Source organism: Carassius gibelio, chromosome B13 (genome assembly GCF_023724105.1).
Source record: "Carassius gibelio isolate Cgi1373 ecotype wild population from Czech Republic chromosome B13, carGib1.2-hapl.c, whole genome shotgun sequence".
In the NCBI taxonomy this organism is placed as follows: Eukaryota; Metazoa; Chordata; class Actinopteri; order Cypriniformes; family Cyprinidae; genus Carassius; species Carassius gibelio.
Genome location: NC_068408.1, coordinates 390,591 through 417,189, shown reverse-complemented (window position 1 = coordinate 417,189; position 26,599 = coordinate 390,591). Strand labels below are relative to the sequence as shown.

General features: G+C 42.5%; 39 non-coding genes across 39 annotated transcripts; all 39 read left to right on the top strand.

Moving 5' to 3' along the window:
• The first annotated feature begins 851 nt into the window (after positions 1 to 851).
• Positions 852 to 924, top strand: trnar-ucg (transfer RNA arginine (anticodon UCG)). The gene has a single exon. It is a non-coding gene; the product is annotated as a tRNA-Arg (tRNA).
• A 161-nt stretch (positions 925 to 1,085) lies between these two features.
• trnar-ccg (transfer RNA arginine (anticodon CCG)) lies at positions 1,086 to 1,158 on the top strand. Its single transcript has one exon. It is a non-coding gene; the product is annotated as a tRNA-Arg (tRNA).
• Positions 1,159 to 1,500: 342 nt separating this feature from the next.
• On the top strand, positions 1,501 to 1,573 carry trnar-ccg (transfer RNA arginine (anticodon CCG)). Its single transcript has one exon. It is a non-coding gene; the product is annotated as a tRNA-Arg (tRNA).
• A 468-nt stretch (positions 1,574 to 2,041) lies between these two features.
• trnar-ucg (transfer RNA arginine (anticodon UCG)) lies at positions 2,042 to 2,114 on the top strand. Its single transcript has one exon. It is a non-coding gene; the product is annotated as a tRNA-Arg (tRNA).
• A 1,363-nt stretch (positions 2,115 to 3,477) lies between these two features.
• trnar-ucg (transfer RNA arginine (anticodon UCG)) lies at positions 3,478 to 3,550 on the top strand. Its single transcript has one exon. It is a non-coding gene; the product is annotated as a tRNA-Arg (tRNA).
• Positions 3,551 to 4,679: 1,129 nt separating this feature from the next.
• trnar-ucg (transfer RNA arginine (anticodon UCG)) lies at positions 4,680 to 4,752 on the top strand. Its single transcript has one exon. It is a non-coding gene; the product is annotated as a tRNA-Arg (tRNA).
• A 155-nt stretch (positions 4,753 to 4,907) lies between these two features.
• Positions 4,908 to 4,980, top strand: trnar-ccg (transfer RNA arginine (anticodon CCG)). The gene has a single exon. It is a non-coding gene; the product is annotated as a tRNA-Arg (tRNA).
• Positions 4,981 to 5,629: 649 nt separating this feature from the next.
• trnar-ucg (transfer RNA arginine (anticodon UCG)) lies at positions 5,630 to 5,702 on the top strand. Its single transcript has one exon. It is a non-coding gene; the product is annotated as a tRNA-Arg (tRNA).
• Positions 5,703 to 5,863: 161 nt separating this feature from the next.
• On the top strand, positions 5,864 to 5,936 carry trnar-ucg (transfer RNA arginine (anticodon UCG)). The gene has a single exon. It is a non-coding gene; the product is annotated as a tRNA-Arg (tRNA).
• A 1,129-nt stretch (positions 5,937 to 7,065) lies between these two features.
• trnar-ucg (transfer RNA arginine (anticodon UCG)) lies at positions 7,066 to 7,138 on the top strand. Its single transcript has one exon. It is a non-coding gene; the product is annotated as a tRNA-Arg (tRNA).
• Positions 7,139 to 7,299: 161 nt separating this feature from the next.
• Positions 7,300 to 7,372, top strand: trnar-ccg (transfer RNA arginine (anticodon CCG)). Its single transcript has one exon. It is a non-coding gene; the product is annotated as a tRNA-Arg (tRNA).
• A 342-nt stretch (positions 7,373 to 7,714) lies between these two features.
• On the top strand, positions 7,715 to 7,787 carry trnar-ccg (transfer RNA arginine (anticodon CCG)). The gene has a single exon. It is a non-coding gene; the product is annotated as a tRNA-Arg (tRNA).
• A 468-nt stretch (positions 7,788 to 8,255) lies between these two features.
• trnar-ucg (transfer RNA arginine (anticodon UCG)) lies at positions 8,256 to 8,328 on the top strand. The gene has a single exon. It is a non-coding gene; the product is annotated as a tRNA-Arg (tRNA).
• Positions 8,329 to 9,457: 1,129 nt separating this feature from the next.
• On the top strand, positions 9,458 to 9,530 carry trnar-ucg (transfer RNA arginine (anticodon UCG)). Its single transcript has one exon. It is a non-coding gene; the product is annotated as a tRNA-Arg (tRNA).
• A 161-nt stretch (positions 9,531 to 9,691) lies between these two features.
• Positions 9,692 to 9,764, top strand: trnar-ccg (transfer RNA arginine (anticodon CCG)). The gene has a single exon. It is a non-coding gene; the product is annotated as a tRNA-Arg (tRNA).
• A 234-nt stretch (positions 9,765 to 9,998) lies between these two features.
• trnar-ucg (transfer RNA arginine (anticodon UCG)) lies at positions 9,999 to 10,071 on the top strand. Its single transcript has one exon. It is a non-coding gene; the product is annotated as a tRNA-Arg (tRNA).
• Positions 10,072 to 10,232: 161 nt separating this feature from the next.
• trnar-ucg (transfer RNA arginine (anticodon UCG)) lies at positions 10,233 to 10,305 on the top strand. The gene has a single exon. It is a non-coding gene; the product is annotated as a tRNA-Arg (tRNA).
• A 1,363-nt stretch (positions 10,306 to 11,668) lies between these two features.
• On the top strand, positions 11,669 to 11,741 carry trnar-ccg (transfer RNA arginine (anticodon CCG)). The gene has a single exon. It is a non-coding gene; the product is annotated as a tRNA-Arg (tRNA).
• A 336-nt stretch (positions 11,742 to 12,077) lies between these two features.
• Positions 12,078 to 12,150, top strand: trnar-ucg (transfer RNA arginine (anticodon UCG)). Its single transcript has one exon. It is a non-coding gene; the product is annotated as a tRNA-Arg (tRNA).
• Positions 12,151 to 13,279: 1,129 nt separating this feature from the next.
• On the top strand, positions 13,280 to 13,352 carry trnar-ucg (transfer RNA arginine (anticodon UCG)). Its single transcript has one exon. It is a non-coding gene; the product is annotated as a tRNA-Arg (tRNA).
• A 1,006-nt stretch (positions 13,353 to 14,358) lies between these two features.
• trnar-ucg (transfer RNA arginine (anticodon UCG)) lies at positions 14,359 to 14,431 on the top strand. The gene has a single exon. It is a non-coding gene; the product is annotated as a tRNA-Arg (tRNA).
• Positions 14,432 to 15,560: 1,129 nt separating this feature from the next.
• Positions 15,561 to 15,633, top strand: trnar-ucg (transfer RNA arginine (anticodon UCG)). Its single transcript has one exon. It is a non-coding gene; the product is annotated as a tRNA-Arg (tRNA).
• Positions 15,634 to 15,794: 161 nt separating this feature from the next.
• Positions 15,795 to 15,867, top strand: trnar-ucg (transfer RNA arginine (anticodon UCG)). Its single transcript has one exon. It is a non-coding gene; the product is annotated as a tRNA-Arg (tRNA).
• A 1,129-nt stretch (positions 15,868 to 16,996) lies between these two features.
• trnar-ucg (transfer RNA arginine (anticodon UCG)) lies at positions 16,997 to 17,069 on the top strand. Its single transcript has one exon. It is a non-coding gene; the product is annotated as a tRNA-Arg (tRNA).
• Positions 17,070 to 17,230: 161 nt separating this feature from the next.
• On the top strand, positions 17,231 to 17,303 carry trnar-ccg (transfer RNA arginine (anticodon CCG)). Its single transcript has one exon. It is a non-coding gene; the product is annotated as a tRNA-Arg (tRNA).
• Positions 17,304 to 17,639: 336 nt separating this feature from the next.
• trnar-ucg (transfer RNA arginine (anticodon UCG)) lies at positions 17,640 to 17,712 on the top strand. Its single transcript has one exon. It is a non-coding gene; the product is annotated as a tRNA-Arg (tRNA).
• A 971-nt stretch (positions 17,713 to 18,683) lies between these two features.
• On the top strand, positions 18,684 to 18,756 carry trnar-ucg (transfer RNA arginine (anticodon UCG)). Its single transcript has one exon. It is a non-coding gene; the product is annotated as a tRNA-Arg (tRNA).
• A 503-nt stretch (positions 18,757 to 19,259) lies between these two features.
• Positions 19,260 to 19,332, top strand: trnar-ucg (transfer RNA arginine (anticodon UCG)). The gene has a single exon. It is a non-coding gene; the product is annotated as a tRNA-Arg (tRNA).
• Positions 19,333 to 20,303: 971 nt separating this feature from the next.
• On the top strand, positions 20,304 to 20,376 carry trnar-ucg (transfer RNA arginine (anticodon UCG)). Its single transcript has one exon. It is a non-coding gene; the product is annotated as a tRNA-Arg (tRNA).
• Positions 20,377 to 20,537: 161 nt separating this feature from the next.
• trnar-ucg (transfer RNA arginine (anticodon UCG)) lies at positions 20,538 to 20,610 on the top strand. Its single transcript has one exon. It is a non-coding gene; the product is annotated as a tRNA-Arg (tRNA).
• A 160-nt stretch (positions 20,611 to 20,770) lies between these two features.
• Positions 20,771 to 20,843, top strand: trnar-ccg (transfer RNA arginine (anticodon CCG)). The gene has a single exon. It is a non-coding gene; the product is annotated as a tRNA-Arg (tRNA).
• Positions 20,844 to 21,077: 234 nt separating this feature from the next.
• trnar-ucg (transfer RNA arginine (anticodon UCG)) lies at positions 21,078 to 21,150 on the top strand. The gene has a single exon. It is a non-coding gene; the product is annotated as a tRNA-Arg (tRNA).
• A 161-nt stretch (positions 21,151 to 21,311) lies between these two features.
• On the top strand, positions 21,312 to 21,384 carry trnar-ccg (transfer RNA arginine (anticodon CCG)). Its single transcript has one exon. It is a non-coding gene; the product is annotated as a tRNA-Arg (tRNA).
• A 336-nt stretch (positions 21,385 to 21,720) lies between these two features.
• trnar-ucg (transfer RNA arginine (anticodon UCG)) lies at positions 21,721 to 21,793 on the top strand. Its single transcript has one exon. It is a non-coding gene; the product is annotated as a tRNA-Arg (tRNA).
• Positions 21,794 to 22,922: 1,129 nt separating this feature from the next.
• On the top strand, positions 22,923 to 22,995 carry trnar-ucg (transfer RNA arginine (anticodon UCG)). Its single transcript has one exon. It is a non-coding gene; the product is annotated as a tRNA-Arg (tRNA).
• Positions 22,996 to 24,348: 1,353 nt separating this feature from the next.
• trnaq-cug (transfer RNA glutamine (anticodon CUG)) lies at positions 24,349 to 24,421 on the top strand. Its single transcript has one exon. It is a non-coding gene; the product is annotated as a tRNA-Gln (tRNA).
• A 234-nt stretch (positions 24,422 to 24,655) lies between these two features.
• On the top strand, positions 24,656 to 24,728 carry trnar-ucg (transfer RNA arginine (anticodon UCG)). The gene has a single exon. It is a non-coding gene; the product is annotated as a tRNA-Arg (tRNA).
• Positions 24,729 to 24,889: 161 nt separating this feature from the next.
• trnar-ucg (transfer RNA arginine (anticodon UCG)) lies at positions 24,890 to 24,962 on the top strand. The gene has a single exon. It is a non-coding gene; the product is annotated as a tRNA-Arg (tRNA).
• A 1,129-nt stretch (positions 24,963 to 26,091) lies between these two features.
• Positions 26,092 to 26,164, top strand: trnar-ucg (transfer RNA arginine (anticodon UCG)). Its single transcript has one exon. It is a non-coding gene; the product is annotated as a tRNA-Arg (tRNA).
• Positions 26,165 to 26,599: the final 435 nt, after the last annotated feature.

The window sequence follows — 26,599 nt, the reverse complement described above, 5'->3', positions numbered from 1 at the left end:
AGGATGATAAGTGCAAGGAGACACAATAGCTGTGACAAAGGAACATGAGAGTTAGCATAGAACTGCCAACGGAACATGAGAACTAGCAATTTCATGAAAACTCTTTCAGTTTAGTTTGTTTCTGACTGTCTGTCAATGCCTCTGGGTTCACCAGTGAACAAGGCCCAGTGGCCTAATGCATCGGTCTTCAGAGCTGAGGATTGTGGGTTCATCTTTCAAGGTTGGTGTTTATGTTGGCAGTGCAAGGAAGAAATTCTAGGACGATAATATCAATATGACACTATAGCCACAAGATTAATCATAAAATTGGCAAATTTCTGAAAACTCACTCAGTTCAGCTTGGATAAGACGGTCTGTAAATGCCTCTGTGTGGGCTTGTTGGAAAATACCCAGTGGCCAAACGGATAAAGCATCAACCTTCAGAGCTGAAGATTGTGGGTTCAAGTCATGAGAATTATCATAGAACAGGGAATTTTCTGAAATATCACTCAGATCAGCTTCGGATAAGACTTTCTGTAATGCCTCTGGGTTCACTAACAGATGTGGCCCATTGGCCTAATGGATAAGGCATCAGCCTCAGGAGCTGGGAATTGTGGGTTCAAGTCCCACCTCGGTCGTCTTTCAGGGCTTTCATTTAAGTGGGCTATGCAAGAAATTTCAGGATGATAACTTCAATATGACACTATAGCCCCAAGAATTAGCGTAGAACTGGCAATTTCATGATATTGCTTTCAGTTTAGTTTGTTTCTGACTGTCTGTCAATGACTCTGGGTTCGAATCCCAATGTCATGATATCGCTTTTAGTTTGTTTATGACTATGTGTCAATGCCTCTGGGTTCACCAGTGAACGAGGCCCAGTGGCCTAATGGATAAGGCATCAGCCTTCGGAGCTGAGGATTGTGGGTTCGAGTCCCACCTGGGTCGTCTTTCAAGCGTTGCATTTAAGCTGGCAGTGCAAGAAAGAAATTCAAGGACTATAACTTCACTGTAGACACAAGAATTAGAATAGAACTGGTAATTTCATGATATTGCTTTTAGTTTGTTTATGACTGTGTGTCAATGCCTCTTGATTCATCAGTGAACGAGGCCCAGTGGCCTAATGGATAAGGCATCAGCCTCCGGAGCTGGGAATTGTGGGTTCAAGTCCCACCTGGGTCATCTTTGAGGGCTTTCATTTAAGTGGGCTATGCAAGACATTTCAGGATGATAACTTCAATATGACACTATATCCCCAAGAATTAGCATAGAACGGGAAATTTAATGATATTGAACTTGGCAAACTCACTCAGTTCAGCTTGGATAAGACGGTCTGTAAATGCCTCTGTGTGGGCTTGTTGGAAAATACCTAGTGGCCAAACGGATAAAGCATCAACCTTCAGAGCTGAAGATTGTGGGTTCAAGTCATGAGAATTATCATAGAACAGGGAATTTTCTGAAATCTCACTCAGATCAGCTTCGGATAAGACTTTCTGTAATGCCTCTGGGTTCACTAACAGATGTGGCCCATTGGCCTAATGGTTAAGGCATCAGCCTCCGGAGCTGGGAATTGTGGGTTCAAGTCCCACCTGGGTCGTCTTTCAGGGCTTTCCTTTAAGTGGGCTATGCAAGAAATTTCAGGATGATAACTTCAATATGACACTATAGCCCCAAGAATTAGCATAGAACTGGCAATTTCATGATATTGCTTTCAGTTTAGTTTGTTTCTGACTGTCTGTCAATGACTCTGGGTTCGAATCCCAATGTCATGATATCGCTTTTAGTTTGTTTATGACTGTGTGTCAATGCCTCTGGGTTCACCAGTGAACGAGGCCCAGTGGCCTAATGGATAAGGCATCAGCCTTCGGAGCTGAGGATTGTGGGTTTGAGTTCCACCTGGGTCATCTTTCAAGCGTTGCATTTAAGCTGGCAGTGCAAGAAAGAAATTCAAGGACGATAAATTCACTGTAGACACAAGAATTAGAATAGAACTGGCAATTTCATGATATTGCTTTTAGTTTGTTTATGACTGTCTGTCAATGCCTCTTTATTTACCAGTGAACCAGGCCTAGTGGCCTAATGGAGAAGGCATCAGCCTTCGGAGCTGAGGATTGTGGGTTCGAGTCCCACTTGGGTCATCATTCAAGAGTTGCATTTCCGCTGGCATTGCAAGAAAGAAATTCAATGGTGAACTTTTACTATAGACACAAGAATTAGCATAGAACTGGCATTTTTTGAAATAACTTTCAATTTAGCTTGCATCAGAATGTTAATGAATACCTCAGGCTTAATCAGAGAAAAGGTCCAGTTGTCTAATAAATAAGACATCAACCTTCGGAGCTGGGGGTTGTGAATTAAATTACCACCTGAGTCGTCAATGAGAGGTTAGATTTAAGTTGGCTGCGCAACAGGTACCAGGATGTTAAGTGCAAGGAGACACAATAGCTGTGACAAAGGAACATGAGAGTTAGCATAGAACTGCCAACGGAACATGAGAACTAGCAATTTCATGAAAACTCTTTCAGTTTAGTTTGTTTCTGACTGTCTGTCAATGCCTCTGGGTTCACCAGTGAACAAGGCCCAGTGGCCTAATGCATCGGTCTTCAGAGCTGAGGATTGTGGGTTCATCTTTCAAGGTTGGTGTTTATGTTGGCAGTGCAAGGAAGAAATTCTAGGACGATAACGTCAATATGTCACTATAGCCACAAGATTAATCATAAAATTGGCAAATTTCTGAAAACTCACTCAGTTCAGCTTGGATAAGACGGTCTGTAAATGCCTCTGTGTGGGCTTGTTGGAAAATACCCAGTGGCCAAACGGATAAAGCATCAACCTTCAGAGCTGAAGATTGTGGGTTCAAGTCATGAGAATTATCATAGAACAGGGAATTTTCTGAAATCTCACTCAGATCAGCTTCGGATAAGACTTTCTGTAATGCCTCTGGGTTCACTAACAGATGTGGCCCATTGGCCTAATGGATAAGGCATCAGCCTCAGGAGCTGGGAATTGTGGGTTCAAGTCCCACCTCGGTCGTCTTCCAGGGCTTTCATTTAAGTGGGCTATGCAATAAATTTCAGGATGATAACTTCAATATGACACTATAGCCCCAAGAATTAGCATAGAACTGGCAATTTCATGATATTGCTTTCAGTTTAGTTTGTTTCTGACTGTCTGTCAATGACTCTGGGTTCGAATCCCAATGTCATGATATCGCTTTTAGTTTGTTTATGACTGTGTGTCAATGCCTCTGGGTTCACCAGTGAACGAGGCCCAGTGGCCTAATGGATAAGGCGTCAGCCTTCGGAGCTGAGGATTGTGGGTTTGAGTTCCACCTGGGTCATCTTTCAAGCGTTGCATTTAAGCTGGCAGTGCAAGAAAGAAATTCAAGGACGATAACTTCACTGTAGACACAAGAATTAGAATAGAACTGGCAATTTCATGATATTGCTTTTAGTTTGTTTATGACTGTCTGTCAATGCCTCTTTATTTACCAGTGAACCAGGCCCAGTGGCCTAATGGAGAAGGCATCAGCCTTCGGAGCTGAGGATTGTGGGTTCGAGTCCCACTTGGGTCATCATTCAAGAGTTGCATTTCCGCTGGGATTGCAAGAAAGAAATTCAATGGTGAACTTTTACTATAGACACAAGAATTAGCATAGAACTGGCATTTTTTGAAATAACTTTCAATTTAGCTTGCATCAGAATGTTAATGAATACCTCAGGCTTAATCAGAGAAAAGGTCCAGTTGTCTAATAAATAAGGCATCAACCTTCGAAGCTGGGGGTTGTGAATTAAATTACCACCTGAGTCGTCAATGAGAGGTTAGATTTAAGTTGGCTGCGCAACAGGTACCAGGATGATAAGTGCAAGGAGACACAATAGCTGTGACAAAGGAACATGAGAGTTAGCATAGAACTGCCAACGGAACATGAGAACTAGCAATTTCATGAAAACTCTTTCAGTTTAGTTTGTTTCTGACTGTCTGTCAATGCCTCTGGGTTCACCAGTGAACAAGGCCCAGTGGCCTAATGCATCGGTCTTCAGAGCTGAGGATTGTGGGTTCATCTTTCAAGGTTGGTGTTTATGTTGGCAGTGCAAGGAAGAAATTCTAGGACGATAATGTCAATATGACACTATAGCCACAAGATTAATCATAAAATTGGCAAATTTCTGAAAACTCACTCAGTTCAGCTTGGATAAGACGGTCTGTAAATGCCTCTGTGTGGGCTTGTTGGAAAATACCCAGTGGCCAAACGGATAAAGCATCAACCTTCAGAGCTGAAGATTGTGGGTTCAAGTCATGAGAATTATCATAGAACAGGGAATTTTCTGAAATATCACTCAGATCAGCTTCGGATAAGACTTTCTGTAATGCCTCTGGGTTCACTAACAGATGTGGCCCATTGGCCTAATGGATAAGGCATCAGCCTCAGGAGCTGGGAATTGTGGGTTCAAGTCCCACCTCGGTCGTCTTTCAGGGCTTTCATTTAAGTGGGCTATGCAAGAAATTTCAGGATGATAACTTCAATATGACACTATAGCCCCAAGAATTAGCGTAGAACTGGCAATTTCATGATATTGCTTTCAGTTTAGTTTGTTTCTGACTGTCTGTCAATGACTCTGGGTTCGAATCCCAATGTCATGATATCGCTTTTAGTTTGTTTATGACTATGTGTCAATGCCTCTGGGTTCACCAGTGAACGAGGCCCAGTGGCCTAATGGATAAGGCATCAGCCTTCGGAGCTGAGGATTGTGGGTTCGAGTCCCACCTGGGTCGTCTTTCAAGTGTTGCATTTAAGCTGGCAGTGCAAGAAAGAAATTCAAGTACTATAACTTCACTGTAGACATTAGAATAGAACTGGTAATTTCATGATATTGCTTTTAGTTTGTTTATGACTGTGTGTCAATGCCTCTTGATTCATCAGTGAACGAGGCCCAGTGGCCTAATGGATAAGGCATCAGCCTCCGGAGCTGGGAATTGTGGGTTCAAGTCCCACCTGGGTCATCTTTGAGGGCTTTCATTTAAGTGGGCTATGCAAGACATTTCAGGATGATAACTTCAATATGACACTATATCCCCAAGAATTAGCATAGAACGGGAAATTTAATGATATTGAACTTGGCAAACTCACTCAGTTCAGCTTGGATAAGACGGTCTGTAAATGCCTCTGTGTGGGCTTGTTGGAAAATACCCAGTGGCCAAACGGATAAAGCATCAACCTTCAGAGCTGAAGATTGTGGGTTCAAGTCATGAGAATTATCATAGAACAGGGAATTTTCTGAAATCTCACTCAGATCAGCTTCGGATAAGACTTTCTGTAATGCCTCTGGGTTCACTAACAGATGTGGCCCATTGGCCTAATGGATAAGGCATCAGCCTCCGGAGCTGGGAATTGTGGGTTCAAGTCCCACCTGGGGGGTCTTTCAGGGCTTTCCTTTAAGTGGGCTATGCAAGAAATTTCAGGATGATAACTTCAATATGACACTATAGCCCCAAGAATTAGCATAGAACTGGCAATTTCATGATATTGCTTTCAGTTTAGTTTGTTTCTGACTGTCTGTCAATGACTCTGGGTTCGAATCCCAATGTCATGATATCGCTTTTAGTTTGTTTATGACTGTGTGTCAATGCCTCTGGGTTTACCAGTGAACGAGGCCCAGTGGCCTAATGGATAAGGCATCAGCCTTCGGAGCTGAGGATTGTGGGTTCGAGTCCCACCTGGGTCATCTTTCATGCGTTGCATTTAAGCTGGCAGTGCAAGAAAGAAATTCAAGGACGATAACTTCACTGTAGACACAAGAATTAGAATAGAACTGGCAATTTCATGATATTGCTTTTAGTTTGTTTATGACTGTCTGTCAATGCCTCTTTATTTACCAGTGAACCAGGCCCAGTGGCCTAATGGAGAAGGCATCAGCCTTCGGAGCTGAGGATTGTGGGTTCGAGTCCCACTTGGGTCATCATTCAAGAGTTGCATTTCCGCTGGGATTGCAAGAAAGAAATTCAATGGTGAACTTTTACTATAGACACAAGAATTAGCATAGAACTGGCATTTTTTGAAATAACTTTCAATTTAGCTTGCATCAGAATGTTAATGAATACCTCAGGCTTAATCAGAGAAAAGGTCCAGTTGTCTAATAAATAAGGCATCAACCTTCGAAGCTGGGGGTTGTGAATTAAATTACCACCTGAGTCGTCAATGAGAGGTTAGATTTAAGTTGGCTGCGCAACAGGTACCAGGATGATAAGTGCAAGGAGACACAATAGCTGTGACAAAGGAACATGAGAGTTAGCATAGAACTGCCAACGGAACATGAGAACTAGCAATTTCATGAAAACTCTTTCAGTTTAGTTTGTTTCTGACTGTCTGTCAATGCCTCTGGGTTCACCAGTGAACAAGGCCCAGTGGCCTAATGCATCGGTCTTCAGAGCTGAGGATTGTGGGTTCATCTTTCAAGGTTGGTGTTTATGTTGGCAGTGCAAGGAAGAAATTCTAGGACGATAATGTCAATATGACACTATAGCCACAAGATTAATCATAAAATTGGCAAATTTCTGAAAACTCACTCAGTTCAGCTTGAATAAGACGGTCTGTAAATGCCTCTGTGTGGGCTTGTTGGAAAATACCCAGTGGCCAAACGGATAAAGCATCAACCTTCAGAGCTGAAGATTGTGGGTTCAAGTCATGAGAATTATCATAGAACAGGGAATTTTCTGAAATATCACTCAGATCAGCTTCGGATAAGACTTTCTGTAATGCCTCTGGGTTCACTAACAGATGTGGCCCATTGGCCTAATGGATAAGGCATCAGCCTCAGGAGCTGGGAATTGTGGGTTCAAGTCCCACCTCGGTCGTCTTTCAGGGCTTTCATTTAAGTGGGCTATGCAAGAAATTTCAGGATGATAACTTCAATATGACACTATAGCCCCAAGAATTAGCGTAGAACTGGCAATTTCATGATATTGCTTTCAGTTTAGTTTGTTTCTGACTGTCTGTCAATGACTCTGGGTTCGAATCCCAATGTCATGATATCGCTTTTAGTTTGTTTATGACTATGTGTCAATGCCTCTGGGTTCACCAGTGAACGAGGCCCAGTGGCCTAATGGATAAGGCATCAGCCTTCGGAGCTGAGGATTGTGGGTTCGAGTCCCACCTGGGTCGTCTTTCAAGCGTTGCATTTAAGCTGGCAGTGCAAGAAAGAAATTCAAGGACTATAACTTCACTGTAGACACAAGAATTAGAATAGAACTGGTAATTTCATGATATTGCTTTTAGTTTGTTTATGACTGTGTGTCAATGCCTCTTGATTCATCAGTGAACGAGGCCCAGTGGCCTAATGGATAAGGCATCAGCCTCCGGAGCTGGGAATTGTGGGTTCAAGTCCCACCTGGGTCATCTTTGAGGGCTTTCATTTAAGTGGGCTATGCAAGACATTTCAGGATGATAACTTCAATATGACACTATATCCCCAAGAATTAGCATAGAACGGGAAATTTAATGATATTGAACTTGGCAAACTCACTCAGTTCAGCTTGGATAAGACGGTCTGTAAATGCCTCTGTGTGGGCTTGTTGGAAAATACCTAGTGGCCAAACGGATAAAGCATCAACCTTCAGAGCTGAAGATTGTGGGTTCAAGTCATGAGAATTATCATAGAACAGGGAATTTTCTGAAATCTCACTCAGATCAGCTTCGGATAAGACTTTCTGTAATGCCTCTGGGTTCACTAACAGATGTGGCCCATTGGCCTAATGGTTAAGGCATCAGCCTCCGGAGCTGGGAATTGTGGGTTCAAGTCCCACCTGGGTCGTCTTTCAGGGCTTTCCTTTAAGTGGGCTATGCAAGAAATTTCAGGATGATAACTTCAATATGACACTATAGCCCCAAGAATTAGCATAGAACTGGCAATTTCATGATATTGCTTTCAGTTTAGTTTGTTTCTGACTGTCTGTCAATGACTCTGGGTTCGAATCCCAATGTCATGATATCGCTTTTAGTTTGTTTATGACTGTGTGTCAATGCCTCTGGGTTCACCAGTGAACGAGGCCCAGTGGCCTAATGGATAAGGCATCAGCCTTCGGAGCTGAGGATTGTGGGTTTGAGTTCCACCTGGGTCATCTTTCAAGCGTTGCATTTAAGCTGGCAGTGCAAGAAAGAAATTCAAGGACGATAAATTCACTGTAGACACAAGAATTAGAATAGAACTGGCAATTTCATGATATTGCTTTTAGTTTGTTTATGACTGTCTGTCAATGCCTCTTTATTTACCAGTGAACCAGGCCTAGTGGCCTAATGGAGAAGGCATCAGCCTTCGGAGCTGAGGATTGTGGGTTCGAGTCCCACTTGGGTCATCATTCAAGAGTTGCATTTCCGCTGGCATTGCAAGAAAGAAATTCAATGGTGAACTTTTACTATAGACACAAGAATTAGCATAGAACTGGCATTTTTTGAAATAACTTTCAATTTAGCTTGCATCAGAATGTTAATGAATACCTCAGGCTTAATCAGAGAAAAGGTCCAGTTGTCTAATAAATAAGACATCAACCTTCGGAGCTGGGGGTTGTGAATTAAATTACCACCTGAGTCGTCAATGAGAGGTTAGATTTAAGTTGGCTGCGCAACAGGTACCAGGATGTTAAGTGCAAGGAGACACAATAGCTGTGACAAAGGAACATGAGAGTTAGCATAGAACTGCCAACGGAACATGAGAACTAGCAATTTCATGAAAACTCTTTCAGTTTAGTTTGTTTCTGACTGTCTGTCAATGCCTCTGGGTTCACCAGTGAACAAGGCCCAGTGGCCTAATGCATCGGTCTTCAGAGCTGAGGATTGTGGGTTCATCTTTCAAGGTTGGTGTTTATGTTGGCAGTGCAAGGAAGAAATTCTAGGACGATAACGTCAATATGTCACTATAGCCACAAGATTAATCATAAAATTGGCAAATTTCTGAAAACTCACTCAGTTCAGCTTGGATAAGACGGTCTGTAAATGCCTCTGTGTGGGCTTGTTGGAAAATACCCAGTGGCCAAACGGATAAAGCATCAACCTTCAGAGCTGAAGATTGTGGGTTCAAGTCATAAGAATTATCATAGAACAGGGAATTTTCTGAAATCTCACTCAGATCAGCTTCGGATAAGACTTTCTGTAATGCCTCTGGGTTCACTAACAGATGTGGCCCATTGGCCTAATGGATAAGGCATCAGCCTCCGGAGCTGGGAATTGTGGGTTCAAGTCCCACCTGGGTCGTCTTTCAGGGCTTTCCTTTAAGTGGGCTATGCAAGAAATTTCAGGATGATAACTTCAATATGACACTATAGCCCCAAGAATTAGCATAGAACTGGCAATTTCATGATATTGCTTTCAGTTTAGTTTGTTTCTGACTGTCTGTCAATGACTCTGGGTTCGAATCCCAATGTCATGATATCGCTTTTAGTTTGTTTATGACTGTGTGTCAATGCCTCTGGGTTTACCAGTGAGCGAGGCCCAGTGGCCTAATGGATAAGGCATCAGCCTTCGGAGCTGAGGATTGTGGGTTCGAGTCCCACCTGGGTCATCTTTCAAGCGTTGCATTTAAGCTGGCAGTGCAAGAAAGAAATTCAAGGACGATAACTTCACTGTAGACACAAGAATTAGAATAGAACTGGCAATTTCATGATATTGCTTTTAGTTTGTTTATGACTGTCTGTCAATGCCTCTTGATTCATCAGTGAACGAGGCCCAGTGGCCTAAAGGATAAGGCATCAGCCTCCGGAGCTGGGAATTGTGGGTTCAAGTCCCACCTGGGTCGTCTTTCAGGGCTTTCCTTTAATTGGGCTATGCAAGAAATTTCAGGATGATAACTTCAATATGACACTATAGCCCCAAGAATTAGCATATAACTGGCAATTTCATGATATTGCTTTCAGTTTAGTTTGTTTCTGACTGTCTGTCAATGACTCTGGGTTCGAATCCCAATGTCATGATATCGCTTTTAGTTTGTTTATGACTGTGTGTCAATGCCTCTGGGTTCACCAGTGAACGAGGCCCAGTGGCCTAATGGATAAGGCATCAGCCTTCGGAGCTGAGGATTGTGGGTTCGAGTCCCACCTGGGTCATCTTTCAAGCGTTGCATTTAAGCTGGCAGTGCAAGAAAGAAATTCAAGGACGATAACTTCACTGTAGACACAAGAATTAGAATAGAACTGGCAATTTCATGATATTGCTTTTAGTTTGTTTATGACTGTCTGTCAATGCCTCTTTATTTACCAGTGAACCAGGCCCAGTGGCCTAATGGAGAAGGCATCAGCCTTCGGAGCTGAGGATTGTGGGTTCGAGTCCCACTTGGGTCATCATTCAAGAGTTGCATTTCCGCTGGGATTGCAAGAAAGAAATTCAATGGTGAACTTTTACTATAGACACAAGAATTAGCATAGAACTGGCATTTTTTGAAATAACTTTCAATTTAGCTTGCATCAGAATGTTAATGAATACCTCAGGCTTAATCAGAGAAAAGGTCCAGTTGTCTAATAAATAAGGCATCAACCTTCGGAGCTGGGGGTTGTGAATTAAATTACCACCTGAGTCGTCAATGAGAGGTTAGATTTAAGTTGGCTGCGCAACAGGTACCAGGATGATAAGTGCAAGGAGACACAATAGCTGTGACAAAGGAACATGAGAGTTAGCATAGAACTGCCAACGGAACATGAGAACTAGCAATTTCATGAAAACTCTTTCAGTTTAGTTTGTTTCTGACTGTCTGTCAATGCCTCTGGGTTCACCAGTGAACAAGGCCCAGTGGCCTAATGCATCGGTCTTCAGAGCTGAGGATTGTGGGTTCATCTTTCAAGGTTGGTGTTTATGTTGGCAGTGCAAGGAAGAAATTCTAGGACGATAATGTCAATATGACACTATAGCCACAAGATTAATCATAAAATTGGCAAATTTCTGAAAACTCACTCAGTTCAGCTTGGATAAGACGGTCTGTAAATGCCTCTGTGTGGGCTTGTTGGAAAATACCCAGTGGCCAAACGGATAAAGCATCAACCTTCAGAGCTGAAGATTGTGGGTTCAAGTCATGAGAATTATCATAGAACAGGGAATTTTCTGAAATCTCACTCAGATCAGCTTCGGATAAGACTTTCTGTAATGCCTCTGGGTTCACTAACAGATGTGGCCCATTGGCCTAATGGATAAGGCATCAGCCTCAGGAGCTGGGAATTGTGGGTTCAAGTCCCACCTCGGTCGTCTTCCAGGGCTTTCATTTAAGTGGGCTATGCAAGAAATTTCAGGATGATAACTTCAATATGACACTATAGCCCCAAGAATTAGCGTAGAACTGGCAATTTCATGATATTGCTTTCAGTTTAGTTTGTTTCTGACTGTCTGTCAATGACTCTGGGTTCGAATCCCAATGTCATGATATCGCTTTTAGTTTGTTTATGACTATGTGTCAATGCCTCTGGGTTCACCAGTGAAAGAGGCCCAGTGGCCTAATGGATAAGGCATCAGCCTTCGGAGCTGAGTATTGTGGGTTCGAGTCCCACCTGGGTAGTCTTTCAAGCGTTGCATTTAAGCTGGCAGTGCAAGAAAGAAATTCAAGGACTATAACTTCACTGTAGACACAAGAATTAGAATAGAACTGGTAATTTCATGATATTGCTTTTAGTTTGTTTGTGACTGTGTGTCAATGCCTCTTGATTCATCAGTGAACGAGGCCCAGTGGCCTAATGGATAAGGCATCAGCCTCCGGAGCTGGGAATTGTGGGTTCAAGTCCCACCTGGGTCATCTTTGAGGGCTTTCATTTAAGTGGGCTATGCAAGACATTTCAGGATGATAACTTCAATATGACACTATATCCCCAAGAATTAGCATAGAACGGGAAATTTAATGATATTGCTTTCAGTTTAGTTTGTTTCTGACTGTCTGTCAATGACTCTGGGTTCGAATCCCACCTGGGTCATCTTTCAAGAATTGCATTTAAGCTGGCAGTGCAAGACAGAAATTCAAGGACGATATCTTCATTGTAGACATAAGAATTAGCATAGAACTGGCAATGTCATGATATCGCTTTTAGTTTGTTTATGACTGTGTGTCAATGCCTCTGGGATCACCAGTGAACGAGGCCCAGTGGCCTAATGGATAAGGCATCAGCCTTCGGAGCTGAGGATTGTGGGTTCGAGTCCCACTTGGGTCATCATTCAAGAGTTGCATTTCAGCTGGCATTGCAAGAAAGAAATTCAATGGTGAACTTTTACTATATACACAAGAATTAGCATAGAACTGGCATTTTTTGAAATAACTTTCAATTTAGCTTGCATCAGAATGTTAATGAATACCTCAGGCTTAATCAGAGAAAAGGTCCAGTTGTCTAATAAATAAGGCATCAACCTTCGGAGCTGGGGGTTGTGAATTAAATTACCACCTGAGTCGTCAATGAGAGGTTAGAATTAAGTTGGCTGCGCAACAGGTACCAGGATGTTAAGTGCAAGGAGACACAATAGCTGTGACAAAGGAACATGAGAGTTAGCATAGAACTGCCAACGGAACATGAGAACTAGCAATTTCATGAAAACTCTTTCAGTTTAGTTTGTTTCTGACTGTCTGTCAATGCCTCTGGGTTCACCAGTGAACAAGGCCCAGTGGCCTAATGCATCGGTCTTCAGAGCTGAGGATTGTGGGTTCATCTTTCAAGGTTGGTGTTTATGTTGGCAGTGCAAGGAAGAAATTCTAGGACGATAACTTCAATATGACACTATAGCCACAAGATTAATCATAAAATTGGCAAATTTCTGAAAACTCACTCAGTTCAGCTTGGATAAGACGGTCTGTAAATGCCTCTGTGTGGGCTTGTTGGAAAATACCCAGTGGCCAAACGGATAAAGCATCAACCTTCAGAGCTGAAGATTGTGGGTTCAAGTCATGAGAATTATCATAGAACAGGGAATTTTCTGAAATCTCACTCAGATCAGCTTCGGATAAGACTTTCTGTAATGCCTCTGGGTTCACTAACAGATGTGGCCCATTGGCCTAATGGATAAGGCATCAGCCTCAGGAGCTGGGAATTGTGGGTTCAAGTCCCACCTCGGTCGTCTTCCAGGGCTTTCATTTAAGTGGGCTATGCAAGAAATTTCAGGATGATAACTTCAATATGACACTATAGCCCCAAGAATTAGCGTAGAACTGGCAATTTCATGATATTGCTTTCAGTTTTGTTTGTTTCTGACTGTCTGTCAATGACTCTGGGTTCGAATCCCAATGTCATGATATCGCTTTTAGTTTGTTTATGACTATGTGTCAATGCCTCTGGGTTCACCAGTGAACGAGGCCCAGTGGCCTAATGGATAAGGCATCAGCCTTCGGAGCTGAGGATTGTGGGTTCGAGTCCCACCTGGGTCGTCTTTCAAGCGTTGCATTTAAGCTGGCAGTGCAAGAAAGAAATTCAAGGACTATAACTTCACTGTAGACACAAGAATTAGAATAGAACTGGTAATTTCATGATATTGCTTTTAGTTTGTTTATGACTGTGTGTCAATGCCTCTTGATTCATCAGTGAACGAGGCCCAGTGGCCTAATGGATAAGGCATCAGCATTTAAGCTGGCAGTGCAAGACAGAAATTCAAGGACGATATCTTCATTGTAGACATAAGAATTAGCATAGAACTGGCAATGTCATGATATCGCTTTTAGTTTGTTTATGACTGTGTGTCAATGCCTCTGGGTTCACCAGTGAACGAGGCCCAGTGGACTAATGGATAAGGCATCAGCCTTCGGAGCTGAGGATTGTGGGTTCGAGTCCCACTTGGGTCATCATTCAAGAGTTGCATTTCAGCTGGCATTGCAAGAAAGAAATTCAATGGTGAACTTTTACTATATACACAAGAATTAGCATAGAACTGGCATTTTTTGAAATAACTTTCAATTTAGCTTGCATCAGAATGTTAATGAATACCTCAGGCTTAATCAGAGAAAAGGTCCAGTTGTCTAATAAATAAGGCATCAACCTTCGGAGCTGGGGGTTGTGAATTAAATTAGCTGGGAATTGTGGGTTCAAGTCCCACCTGGGTCATCTTTGAGGGCTTTCATTTAAGTGGGCTATGCAAGACATTTCAGGATGATAACTTCAATATGACACTATATCCCCAAGAATTAGCATAGAACGGGAAATTTAATGATATTGCTTTCAGTTTAGTTTGTTTCTGACTGTCTGTCAATGACTCTGGGTTCGAATCCCACCTGGGTCATCTTTCAAGAATTGCATTTAAGCTGGCAGTGCAAGACAGAAATTCAAGGACGATATCTTCATTGTAGACATAAGAATTAGCATAGAACTGGCAATGTCATGATATCGCTTTTAGTTTGTTTATGACTGTGTGTCAATGCCTCTGGGTTCACCAGTGAACGAGGCCCAGTGGCCTAATGGATAAGGCATCAGCCTTCGGAGCTGAGGATTGTGGGTTCGAGTCCCACTTGGGTCATCATTCAAGAGTTGCATTTCAGCTGGCATTGCAAGAAAGAAATTCAATGGTGAACTTTTACTATATACACAAGAATTAGCATAGAACTGGCATTTTTTGAAATAACTTTCAATTTAGCTTGCATCAGAATGTTAATGAATACCTCAGGCTTAATCAGAGAAAAGGTCCAGTTGTCTAATAAATAAGGCATCAACCTTCGGAGCTGGGGGTTGTGAATTAAATTACCACCTGAGTCGTCAATGAGAGGTTAGAATTAAGTTGGCTGCGCAACAGGTACCAGGATGTTAAGTGCAAGGAGACACAATAGCTGTGACAAAGGAACATGAGAGTTAGCATAGAACTGCCAACGGAACATGAGAACTAGCAATTTCATGAAAACTCTTTCAGTTTAGTTTGTTTCTGACTGTCTGTCAATGCCTCTGGGTTCACCAGTGAACAAGGCCCAGTGGCCTAATGCATCGGTCTTCAGAGCTGAGGATTGTGGGTTCATCTTTCAAGGTTGGTGTTTATGTTGGCAGTGCAAGGAAGAAATTCTAGGACGATAACGTCAATATGACACTATAGCCACAAGATTAATCATAAAATTGGCAAATTTCTGAAAACTCACTCAGTTCAGCTTGGATAAGACGGTCTGTAAATGCCTCTGTGTGGGCTTGTTGGAAAATACCCAGTGGCCAAACGGATAAAGCATCAACCTTCAGAGCTGAAGATTGTGGGTTCAAGTCATGAGAATTATCATAGAACAGGGAATTTTCGGAAATCTCACTCAGATCAGCTTCGGATAAGAATTTCTGTAATGCCTCTGGGTTCACTAACAGATGTGGCCCATTGGCCTAATGGATAAGGCATCAGCCTCCGGAGCTGGGAATTGTGGGTTCAAGTCCCACCTGGGTCGTCTTTCAGGGCTTTCCTTTAAGTGGGCTATGCAAGAAATTTCAGGATGATAACTTCAATATGACACTATAGCCCCAAGAATTAGCATAGAACTGGCAATTTCATGATGTTGCTTTCAGTTTAGTTTGTTTCTGACTGTCTGTCAATGACTCTGGGTTCGAATCCCAATGTCATGATATCGCTTTTAGTTTATTTATGACTGTGTGTCAATGCCTCTGGGTTCACCAGTGAACGAGGCCCAGTGGCCTAATGGATAAGGCATCAGCCTTCGGAGCTGAGGATTGTGGGTTCGAGTCCCACCTGGGTCATCTTTCAAGCGTTGCATTTAAGCTGGCAGTGCAAGAAAGAAATTCAAGGACGATAACTTCACTGTAGACACAAGAATTAGAATAGAACTGGCAATTTCATGATATTGCTTTTAGTTTGTTTATGACTGTCTGTCAATGCCTCTTTATTTACCAGTGAACCAGGCCCAGTGGCCTAATGGAGAAGGCATCAGCCTTCGGAGCTGAGGATTGTGGGTTCGAGTCCCACTTGGGTCATCATTCAAGAGTTGCATTTCCGCTGGGATTGCAAGAAAGAAATTCAATGGTGAACTTTTACTATAGACACAAGAATTAGCATAGAACTGGCATTTTTTGAAATAACTTTCAATTTAGCTTGCATCAGAATGTTAATGAATACCTCAGGCTTAATCAGAGAAAAGGTCCAGTTGTCTAATAAATAAGGCATCAACCTTCGGAGCTGGGGGTTGTGAATTAAATTACCACCTGAGTCGTCAATGAGAGGTTAGATTTAAGTTGGCTGCGCAACAGGTACCAGGATGATAAGTGCAAGGAGACACAATAGCTGTGACAAAGGAACATGAGAGTTAGCATAGAACTGCCAACGGAACATGAGAACTAGCAATTTCATGAAAACTCTTTCAGTTTAGTTTGTTTCTGACTGTCTGTCAATGCCTCTGGGTTCACCAGTGAACAAGGCCCAGTGGCCTAATGCATCGGTCTTCAGAGCTGAGGATTGTGGGTTCATCTTTCAAGGTTGGTGTTTATGTTGGCAGTGCAAGGAAGAAATTCTAGGACGATAACGTCAATATGACACTATAGCCACAAGATTAATCATAAAATTGGCAAATTTCTGAAAACTCACTCAGTTCAGCTTGGATAAGACGGTCTGTAAATGCCTCTGTGTGGGCTTGTTGGAAAATACCCAGTGGCCAAACGGATAAAGCATCAACCTTCAGAGCTGAAGATTGTGGGTTCAAGTCATGAGAATTATCATAGAACAGGGAATTTTCTGAAATCTCACTCAGATCAGCTTCGGATAAGACTTTCTGTAATGCCTCTGGGTTCACTAACAGATGTGGCCCATTGGCCTAATGGATAAGGCATCAGCCTCAGGAGCTGGGAATTGTGGGTTCAAGTCCCACCTCGGTCGTCGTCCAGGGCTTTTATTTAAGTGGGCTATGCAAGAAATTTCAGGATGATAACTTCAATATGACACTATAGCCCCAAGAATTAGCGTAGAACTGGCAATTTCATGATATTGCTTTCAGTTTAGTTTGTTTCTGACTGTCTGTCAATGACTCTGGGTTCGAATCCCAATGTCATGATATCGCTTTTAGTTTGTTTATGACTATGTGTCAATGCCTCTGGGTTCACCAGTGAACGAGGCCCAGTGGCCTAATGGATAAGGCATCAGCCTTCGGAGCTGAGTATTGTGGGTTCGAGTCCCACCTGGGTCGTCTTTCAAGCGTTGCATTTAAGCTGGCAGTGCAAGAAAGAAATTCAAGGACTATAACTTCACTGTAGACACAAGAATTAGAATAGAACTGGTAATTTCATGATATTGCTTTTAGTTTGTTTATGACTGTGTGTCAATGCCTCTTGATTCATCAGTGAACGAGGCCCAGTGGCCTAATGGATAAGGCATCAGCCTCCGGAGCTGGGAATTGTGGGTTCAAGTCCCACCTGGGTCATCTTTGAGGGCTTTCATTTAAGTGGGCTATGCAAGACATTTCAGGATGATAACTTCAATATGACACTATATCCCCAAGAATTAGCATAGAACGGGAAATTTAATGATATTGCTTTCAGTTTAGTTTGTTTCTGACTGTCTGTCAATGACTCTGGGTTCGAATCCCACCTGGGTCATCTTTCAAGAATTGCATTTAAGCTGGCAGTGCAAGACAGAAATTCAAGGACGATATCTTCATTGTAGACATAAGAATTAGCATAGAACTGGCAATGTCATGGTATCGCTTTTAGTTTGTTTATGACTGTGTGTCAATGCCTCTGGGATCACCAGTGAACGAGGCCCAGTGGCCTAATGGATAAGGCATCAGCCTTCGGAGCTGAGGATTGTGGGTTCGAGTCCCACTTGGGTCATCATTCAAGAGTTGCATTTCAGCTGGCATTGCAAGAAAGAAATTCAATGGTGAACTTTTACTATATACACAAGAATTAGCATAGAACTGGCATTTTTTGAAATAACTTTCAATTTAGCTTGCATCAGAATGTTAATGAATACCTCAGGCTTAATCAGAGAAAAGGTCCAGTTGTCTAATAAATAAGGCATCAACCTTCGGAGCTGGGGGTTGTGAATTAAATTACCACCTGAGTCGTCAATGAGAGGTTAGAATTAAGTTGGCTGCGCAACAGGTACCAGGATGTTAAGTGCAAGGAGACACAATAGCTGTGACAAAGGAACATGAGAGTTAGCATAGAACTGCCAACGGAACATGAGAACTAGCAATTTCATGAAAACTCTTTCAGTTTAGTTTGTTTCTGACTGTCTGTCAATGCCTCTGGGTTCACCAGTGAACAAGGCCCAGTGGCCTAATGCATCGGTCTTCAGAGCTGAGGATTGTGGGTTCATCTTTCAAGGTTGGTGTTTATGTTGGCAGTGCAAGGAAGAAATTCTAGGACGATAACTTCAATATGACACTATAGCCACAAGATTAATCATAAAATTGGCAAATTTCTGAAAACTCACTCAGTTCAGCTTGGATAAGACGGTCTGTAAATGCCTCTGTGTGGGCTTGTTGGAAAATACCCAGTGGCCAAACGGATAAAGCATCAACCTTCAGAGCTGAAGATTGTGGGTTCAAGTCCCACCTGGGTCGTCTTTCAGGGCTTTCCTTTAAGTGGGCTATGCAAGAAATTTCAGGATGAAAACTTCAATATGACACTATAGCCCCAAGAATTAGCATAGAACGGGAAATTTAATGATATTGCTTTCAGTTTAGTTTGTTTCTAACTGTCTGTCAATGACTCTGGGTTCGAATCCCAATGTCATGATATCGCTTTTAGTTTGTTTATGACTATGTGTCAATGCCTCTGGGTTCACCAGTGAACGAGGCCCAGTGGCCTAATGGATAAGGCATCAGCCTTCGGAGCTGAGTATTGTGGGTTCGAGTCCCACCTGGGTCGTCTTTCAAGCGTTGCATTTAAGCTGGCAGTGCAAGAAAGAAATTCAAGGACTATAACTTCTAATACTAATGCCTCTGGGTTCACTAACAGATGTGGCCCATTGGCCTAATGGATAAGGCATCAGCCTCAGGAGCTGGGAATTGTGGGTTCAAGTCCCACCTCGGTCGTCTTCCAGGGCTTTCATTTAAGTGGGCTATGCAAGAAATTTCAGGATGATAACTTCAATATGACACTATAGCCCCAAGAATTAGCGTAGAACTGGCAATTTCATGATATTGCTTTCAGTTTAGTTTGTTTCTGACTGTCTGTCAATGACTCTGGGTTCGAATCCCACCTGGGTCATCTTTCAAGAATTGCATTTAAGCTGGCAGTGCAAGACAGAAATTCAAGGACGATATCTTCATTGTAGACATAAGAATTAGCATAGAACTGGCAATGTCATGATATCGCTTTTAGTTTGTTTATGACTGTGTGTCAATGCCTCTGGGATCACCAGTGAACGAGGCCCAGTGGCCTAATGGATAAGGCATCAGCCTTCGGAGCTGAGGATTGTGGGTTCGAGTCCCACTTGGGTCATCATTCAAGAGTTGCATTTCAGCTGGCATTGCAAGAAAGAAATTCAATGGTGAACTTTTACTATATACACAAGAATTAGCATAGAACTGGCATTTTTTGAAATAACTTTCAATTTAGCTTGCATCAGAATGTTAATGAATACCTCAGGCTTAATCAGAGAAAAGGTACAGTTGTCTAATAAATAAGGCATCAACCTTCGGAGCTGGGGGTTGTGAATTAAATTACCACCTGAGTCGTCAATGAGAGGTTAGAATTAAGTTGGCTGCGCAACAGGTACCAGGATGTTAAGTGCAAGGAGACACAATAGCTGTGACAAAGGAACATGAGAGTTAGCATAGAACTGCCAACGGAACATGAGAACTAGCAATTTCATGAAAACTCTTTCAGTTTAGTTTGTTTCTGACTGTCTGTCAATGCCTCTGGGTTCACCAGTGAACAAGGCCCAGTGGCCTAATGCATCGGTCTTCAGAGCTGAGGATTGTGGGTTCATCTTTCAAGGTTGGTGTTTATGTTGGCAGTGCAAGGAAGAAATTCTAGGACGATAACTTCAATATGACACTATAGCCACAAGATTAATCATAAAATTGGCAAATTTCTGAAAACTCACTCAGTTCAGCTTGGATAAGACGGTCTGTAAATGCCTCTGTGTGGGCTTGTTGGAAAATACCCAGTGGCCAAACGGATAAAGCATCAACCTTCAGAGCTGAAGATTGTGGGTTCAAGTCCCACCTGGGTCGTCTTTCAGGGCTTTCCTTTAAGTGGGCTATGCAAGAAATTTCAGGATGATAACTTCAATATGACACTATAGCCCCAAGAATTAGCATAGAACTGGCAATTTCATGATATTGCTTTCAGTTTAGTTTGTTTCTGACTGTCTGTCAATGACTCTGGGTTCGAATCCCAATGTCATGATATCGCTTTTAGTTTGTTTATGACTGTGTGTCAATGCCTCTGGGTTCACCAGTGAACGAGGCCCAGTGGCCTAATGGATAAGGCATCAGCCTTCGGAGCTGAGGATTGTGGGTTCGAGTCCCACCTGGGTCATCTTTCAAGCGTTGCATTTAAGCTGGCAGTGCAAGAAAGAAATTCAAGGACGATAACTTCACTGTAGACACAAGAATTAGAATAGAACTGGCAATTTCATGATATTGCTTTTAGTTTGTTTATGACTGTCTGTCAATGCCTCTTTATTTACCAGTGAACCAGGCCCAGTGGCCTAATGGAGAAGGCATCAGCCTTCGGAGCTGAGGATTGTGGGTTCGAGTCCCACTTGGGTTATCATTCAAGAGTTGCATTTCCGCTGGGATTGCAAGAAAGAAATTCAATGGTGAACTTTTACTATAGACACAAGAATTAGAATAGAACTGGCAATTTCATGATATTGCTTTTAGTTTGTTTATGACTGTGTGTCAATGCCTCTTGATTCATCAGTGAACGAGGCCCAGTGGCCTAATGGATAAGGCATCAGCCTCCGGAGCTGGGAATTGTGGGTTCAAGTCCCACCTGGGTCATCTTTGAGGGCTTTCATTTAAGTGGGCTATGCAAGACATTTCAGGATGATAACTTCAATATGACACTATATCCCCAAGAATTAGCATAGAACGGGAAATTTAATGATATTGCTTTCAGTTTAGTTTGTTTCTAACTGTCTGTCAATGACTCTGGGTTCGAATCCCAATGTCATGATATCGCTTTTAGTTTGTTTATGACTATGTGTCAATGCCTCTGGGTTCACCAGTGAACGAGGCCCAGTGGCCTAATGGATAAGGCATCAGCCTTCGGAGCTGAGTATTGTGGGTTCGAGTCCCACCTGGGTCGTCTTTCAAGCGTTGCATTTAAGCTGGCAGTGCAAGAAAGAAATTCAAGGACTATAACTTCACTGTAGACACAAGAATTAGAATAGAACTGGTAATTTCATGATATTGCTTTTAGTTTGTTTATGACTGTGTGTCAATGCCTCTTGATTCATCAGTGAACGAGGCCCAGTGGCCTAATGGATAAGGCATCAGCCTCCGGAGCTGGGAATTGTGGGTTCAAGTCCCACCTGGGTCATCTTTGAGGGCTTTCATTTAAGTGGGCTATGCAAGACATTTCAGGATGATAACTTCAATATGACACTATATCCCCAAGAATTAGCATAGAACGGGAAATTTAATGATATTGCTTTCAGTTTAGTTTGTTTCTGACTGTCTGTCAATGACTCTGGGTTCGAATCCCACCTGGGTCATCTTTCAAGAATTGCATTTAAGCTGGCAGTGCAAGACAGAAATTCAAGGACGATATCTTCATTGTAGACATAAGAATTAGCATAGAACTGGCAATGTCATGATATCGCTTTTAGTTTGTTTATGACTGTGTGTCAATGCCTCTGGGTTCACCAGTGAACGAGGCCCAGTGGCCTAATGGATAAGGCATCAGCCTTCGGAGCTGAGGATTGTGGGTTCGAGTCCCACTTGGGTCATCATTCAAGAGTTGCATTTCAGCTGGCATTGCAAGAAAGAAATTCAATGGTGAACTTTTACTATATACACAAGAATTAGCATAGAACTGGCATTTTTTGAAATAACTTTCAATTTAGCTTGCATCAGAATTTTAATGAATACCTCAGGCTTAATCAGAGAAAAGGTCCAGTTGTCTAATAAATAAGGCATCAACCTTCGGAGCTGGGGGTTGTGAATTAAATTACCACCTGAGTCGTCAATGAGAGGTTAGAATTAAGTTGGCTGCGCAACAGGTACCAGGATGTTAAGTGCAAGGAGACACAATAGCTGTGACAAAGGAACATGAGAGTTAGCATAGAACTGCCAACGGAACATGAGAACTAGCAATTTCATGAAAACTCTTTCAGTTTAGTTTGTTTCTGACTGTCTGTCAATGCCTCTGGGTTCACCAGTGAACAAGGCCCAGTGGCCTAATGCATCGGTCTTCAGAGCTGAGGATTGTGGGTTCATCTTTCAAGGTTGGTGTTTATGTTGGCAGTGCAAGGAAGAAATTCTAGGACGATAACTTCAATATGACACTATAGCCACAAGATTAATCATAAAATTGGCAAATTTCTGAAAACTCACTCAGTTCAGCTTGGATAAGACGGTCTGTAAATGCCTCTGTGTGGGCTTGTTGGAAAATACCCAGTGGCCAAACGGATAAAGCATCAACCTTCAGAGCTGAAGATTGTGGGTTCAAGTCATGAGAATTATCATAGAACAGGGAATTTTCTGAAATCTCACTCAGATCAGCTTCGGATAAGACTTTGTGTAATGCCTCTGGGTTCACTAACAGATGTGGCCCATTGGCCTAATGGATAAGGCATCAGCCTCCGGAGCTGGGAATTGTGGGTTCAAGTCCCACCTGGGTCGTCTTTCAGGGCTTTCCTTTAAGTGGGCTATGCAAGAAATTTCAGGATGATAACTTCAATATGACACTATAGCCACAAGAATTAGCGTAGAACTGGCAATTTCATGATATTGCTTTCAGTTTAGTTTGTTTCTGACTGTCTGTCAATGACTCTGGGTTCGAATCCCAATGTCATGATATCGCTTTTAGTTTATTTATGACTGTGTGTCAATGCCTCTGGGTTCACCAGTGAACGAGGCCCAGTGGCCTAATGGATAAGGCATCAGCCTTCGGAGCTGAGGATTGTGGGTTCGAGTCCCACCTGGGTCGTCTTTCAAGCGTTGCATTTAAGCTGGCAGTGCAAGAAAGAAAATCAAGGACTATAACTTCACTGTAGACACAAGAATTAGAATAGAACTGGTAATTTCATGATATTGCTTTTAGTTTGTTTATGACTGTGTGTAAATGCCTCTTGATTCATCAGTGAACGAGGCCCAGTGGCCTAATGGATAAGGCATCAACCTTCGGAGCTGGGGGTTGTGAATTAAATTACCACCTGAGTCGTCAATGAGAGGTTAGAATTAAGTTGGCTGCGCAACAGGTACCAGGATGTTAAGTGCAAGGAGACACAATAGCTGTGACAAAGGAACATGAGAGTTAGCATAGAACTGCCAACGGAACATGAGAACTAGCAATTTCATGAAAACTCTTTCAGTTTAGTTTGTTTCTGACTGTCTGTCAATGCCTCTGGGTTCACCAGTGAACAAGGCCCAGTGGCCTAATGCATCGGTCTTCAGAGCTGAGGATTGTGGGTTCATCTTTCAAGGTTGGTGTTTATGTTGGCAGTGCAAGGAAGAAATTTTAGGACGATAACGTCAATATGACACTATAGCCACAAGATTAATCATAAAATTGGCAAATTTCTGAAAACTCACTCAGTTCAGCTTGGATAAGACGGTCTGTAAATGCCTCTGTGTGGGCTTGTTGGAAAATACCCAGTGGCCAAACGGATAAAGCATCAACCTTCAGAGCTGAAGATTGTGGGTTCAAGTCATGAGAATTATCATAGAACAGGGAATTTTCTGAAATCTCACTCAGATCAGCTTCGGATAAGACTTTCTGTAATGCCTCTGGGTTCACTAAAAGATGTGGCCCATTGGCCTAATGGATAAGGCATCAGCCTCCGGAGCTGGGAATTGTGGGTTCAAGTCCCACCTGGGTCGTCTTTCAGGGCTTTCCTTTAAGTGGGCTATGCAAGAAATTTCAGGATGATAACTTCAATATGACACTATAGCCCCAAGAATTAGCATAGAACTGGCAATTTCATGATATTGCTTTCAGTTTAGTTTGTTTCTGACTGTCTGTCAATGACTCTGGGTTCGAATCCCAATGTCATGATATCGCTTTTAGTTTATTTATGACTGTGTGTCAATGCCTCTGGGTTCACCAGTGAACGAGGCCTAATGGATAAGGCATCAGCCTTCGGAGCTGAGGATTGTGGGTTCGAGTCCCACCTGGGTCATCTTTCAAGCGTTGCATTTAAGCTGGCAGTGCAAGAAAGAAATTCAAGGACGATAACTTCACTGTAGACACAAGAATTAGAATAGAACTGGCAATTTCATGATATTGCTTTTAGTTTGTTTATGACTGTGTGTCAATGCCTCTTGATTCATCAGTGAACGAGGCCCAGTGGCCTAATGGATAAGGCATCAGCCTCTGGAGCTGGGAATTGTGGGTTCAAGTCCCACCTGAGTCGTCTTTCAGGGCTTTCCTTTAAGTGGGCTATGCAAGAAATTTCAGGATGATAACTTCAATATGACACTATAGCCCCAAGAATTAGCATAGAACTGGCAATTTCATGATATTGCTTTCAGTTTAGTTTGTTTCTGACTGTCTGTCAATGACTCTGGGTTCGAATCCCAATGTCATGATATCGCTTTTAGTTTGTTTATGACTGTGTGTCAATGCCTCTGGGTTCACCAGTGAACGAGGCCCAGTGGCCTAATGGATAAGGCGTCAGCCTTCGGAGCTGAGGATTGTGGGTTCGAGTCCCACCTGGGTCATCTTTCAAGCGTTGCATTTAAGCTGGCAGTGCAAGAAAGAAATTCAAGGACGATAACTTCACTGTAGACACAAGAATTAGAATAGAACTGGCAATTTCATGATATTGCTTTTAGTTTGTTTATGACTGTCTGTCAATGCCTCTTTATTTACCAGTGAACCAGGCCCAGTGGCCTAATGGAGAAGGCATCAGCCTTCGGAGCTGAGGATTGTGGGTTCGAGTCCCACTTGGGTCATCATTCAAGAGTTGCATTTCCGCTGGGATTGCAAGAAAGAAATTCAATGGTGAACTTTTACTATAGACACAAGAATTAGCATAGAACTGGCATTTTTTGAAATAACTTTCAATTTAGCTTGCATCAGAATGTTAATGAATACCTCAGGCTTAATCAGAGAAAAGGTCCAGTTGTCTAATAAATAAGGCATCAACCTTCGGAGCTGGGGGTTGTGAATTAAATTACCACCTGAGTCGTCAATGAGAGGTTAGATTTAAGTTGGCTGCGCAACAGGTACCAGGATGATAAGTGCAAGGAGACACAATAGCTGTGACAAAGGAACATGAGAGTTAGCATAGAACTGCCAACGGAACATGAGAACTAGCAATTTCATGAAAACTCTTTCAGTTTAGTTTGTTTCTGACTGTCTGTCAATGCCTCTGGGTTCACCAGTGAACAAGGCCCAGTGGCCTAATGCATCGGTCTTCAGAGCTGAGGATTGTGGGTTCATCTTTCAAGGTTGGTGTTTATGTTGGCAGTGCAAGGAAGAAATTCTAGGACGATAATGTCAATATGACACTATAGCCACAAGATTAATCATAAAATTGGCAAATTTCTGAAAACTCACTCAGTTCAGCTTGGATAAGACGGTCTGTAAATGCCTCTGTGTGGGCTTGTTGGAAAATACCCAGTGGCCAAACGGATAAAGCATCAACCTTCAGAGCTGAAGATTGTGGGTTCAAGTCATGAGAATTATCATAGAACAGGGAATTTTCTGAAATCTCACTCAGATCAGCTTCGGATAAGACTTTCTGTAATGCCTCTGGGTTCACTAACAGATGTGGCCCATTGGCCTAATGGATAAGGCATCAGCCTCAGGAGCTGGGAATTGTGGGTTCAAGTCCCACCTCGGTCGTCTTCCAGGGCTTTCATTTAAGTGGGCTATGCAAGAAATTTCAGGATGATAACTTCAATATGACACTATAGCCCCAAGAATTAGCGTAGAACTGGCAATTTCATGATATTGCTTTCAGTTTAGTTTGTTTCTGACTGTCTGTCAATGACTCTGGGTTCGAATCCCAATGTCATGATATCGCTTTTAGTTTGTTTATGACTATGTGTCAATGCCTCTGGGTTCACCAGTGAACGAGGCCCAGTGGCCTAATGGATAAGGCATCAGCCTTCGGAGCTGAGGATTGTGGGTTCGAGTCCCACCTGGGTCGTCTTTCAAGCGTTGCATTTAAGCTGGCAGTGCAAGAAAGAAATTCAAGGACTATAACTTCACTGTAGACACAAGAATTAGAATAGAACTGGTAATTTCATGATATTGCTTTTAGTTTGTTTATGACTGTGTGTCAATGCCTCTTGATTCATCAGTGAACGAGGCCCAGTGGCCTAATGGATAAGGCATCAGCCTCCGGAGCTGGGAATTGGGTCATCTTTGAGGGCTTTCATTTAAGTGGGCTATGCAAGACATTTCAGGATGATAACTTCAATATGACACTATATCCCCAAGAATTAGCATAGAACGGGAAATTTAATGATATTGCTTTCAGTTTAGTTTGTTTCTGACTGTCTGTCAATGACTCTGGGTTCGAATCCCACCTGGGTCATCTTTCAAGAATTGCATTTAAGCTGGCAGTGCAAGACAGAAATTC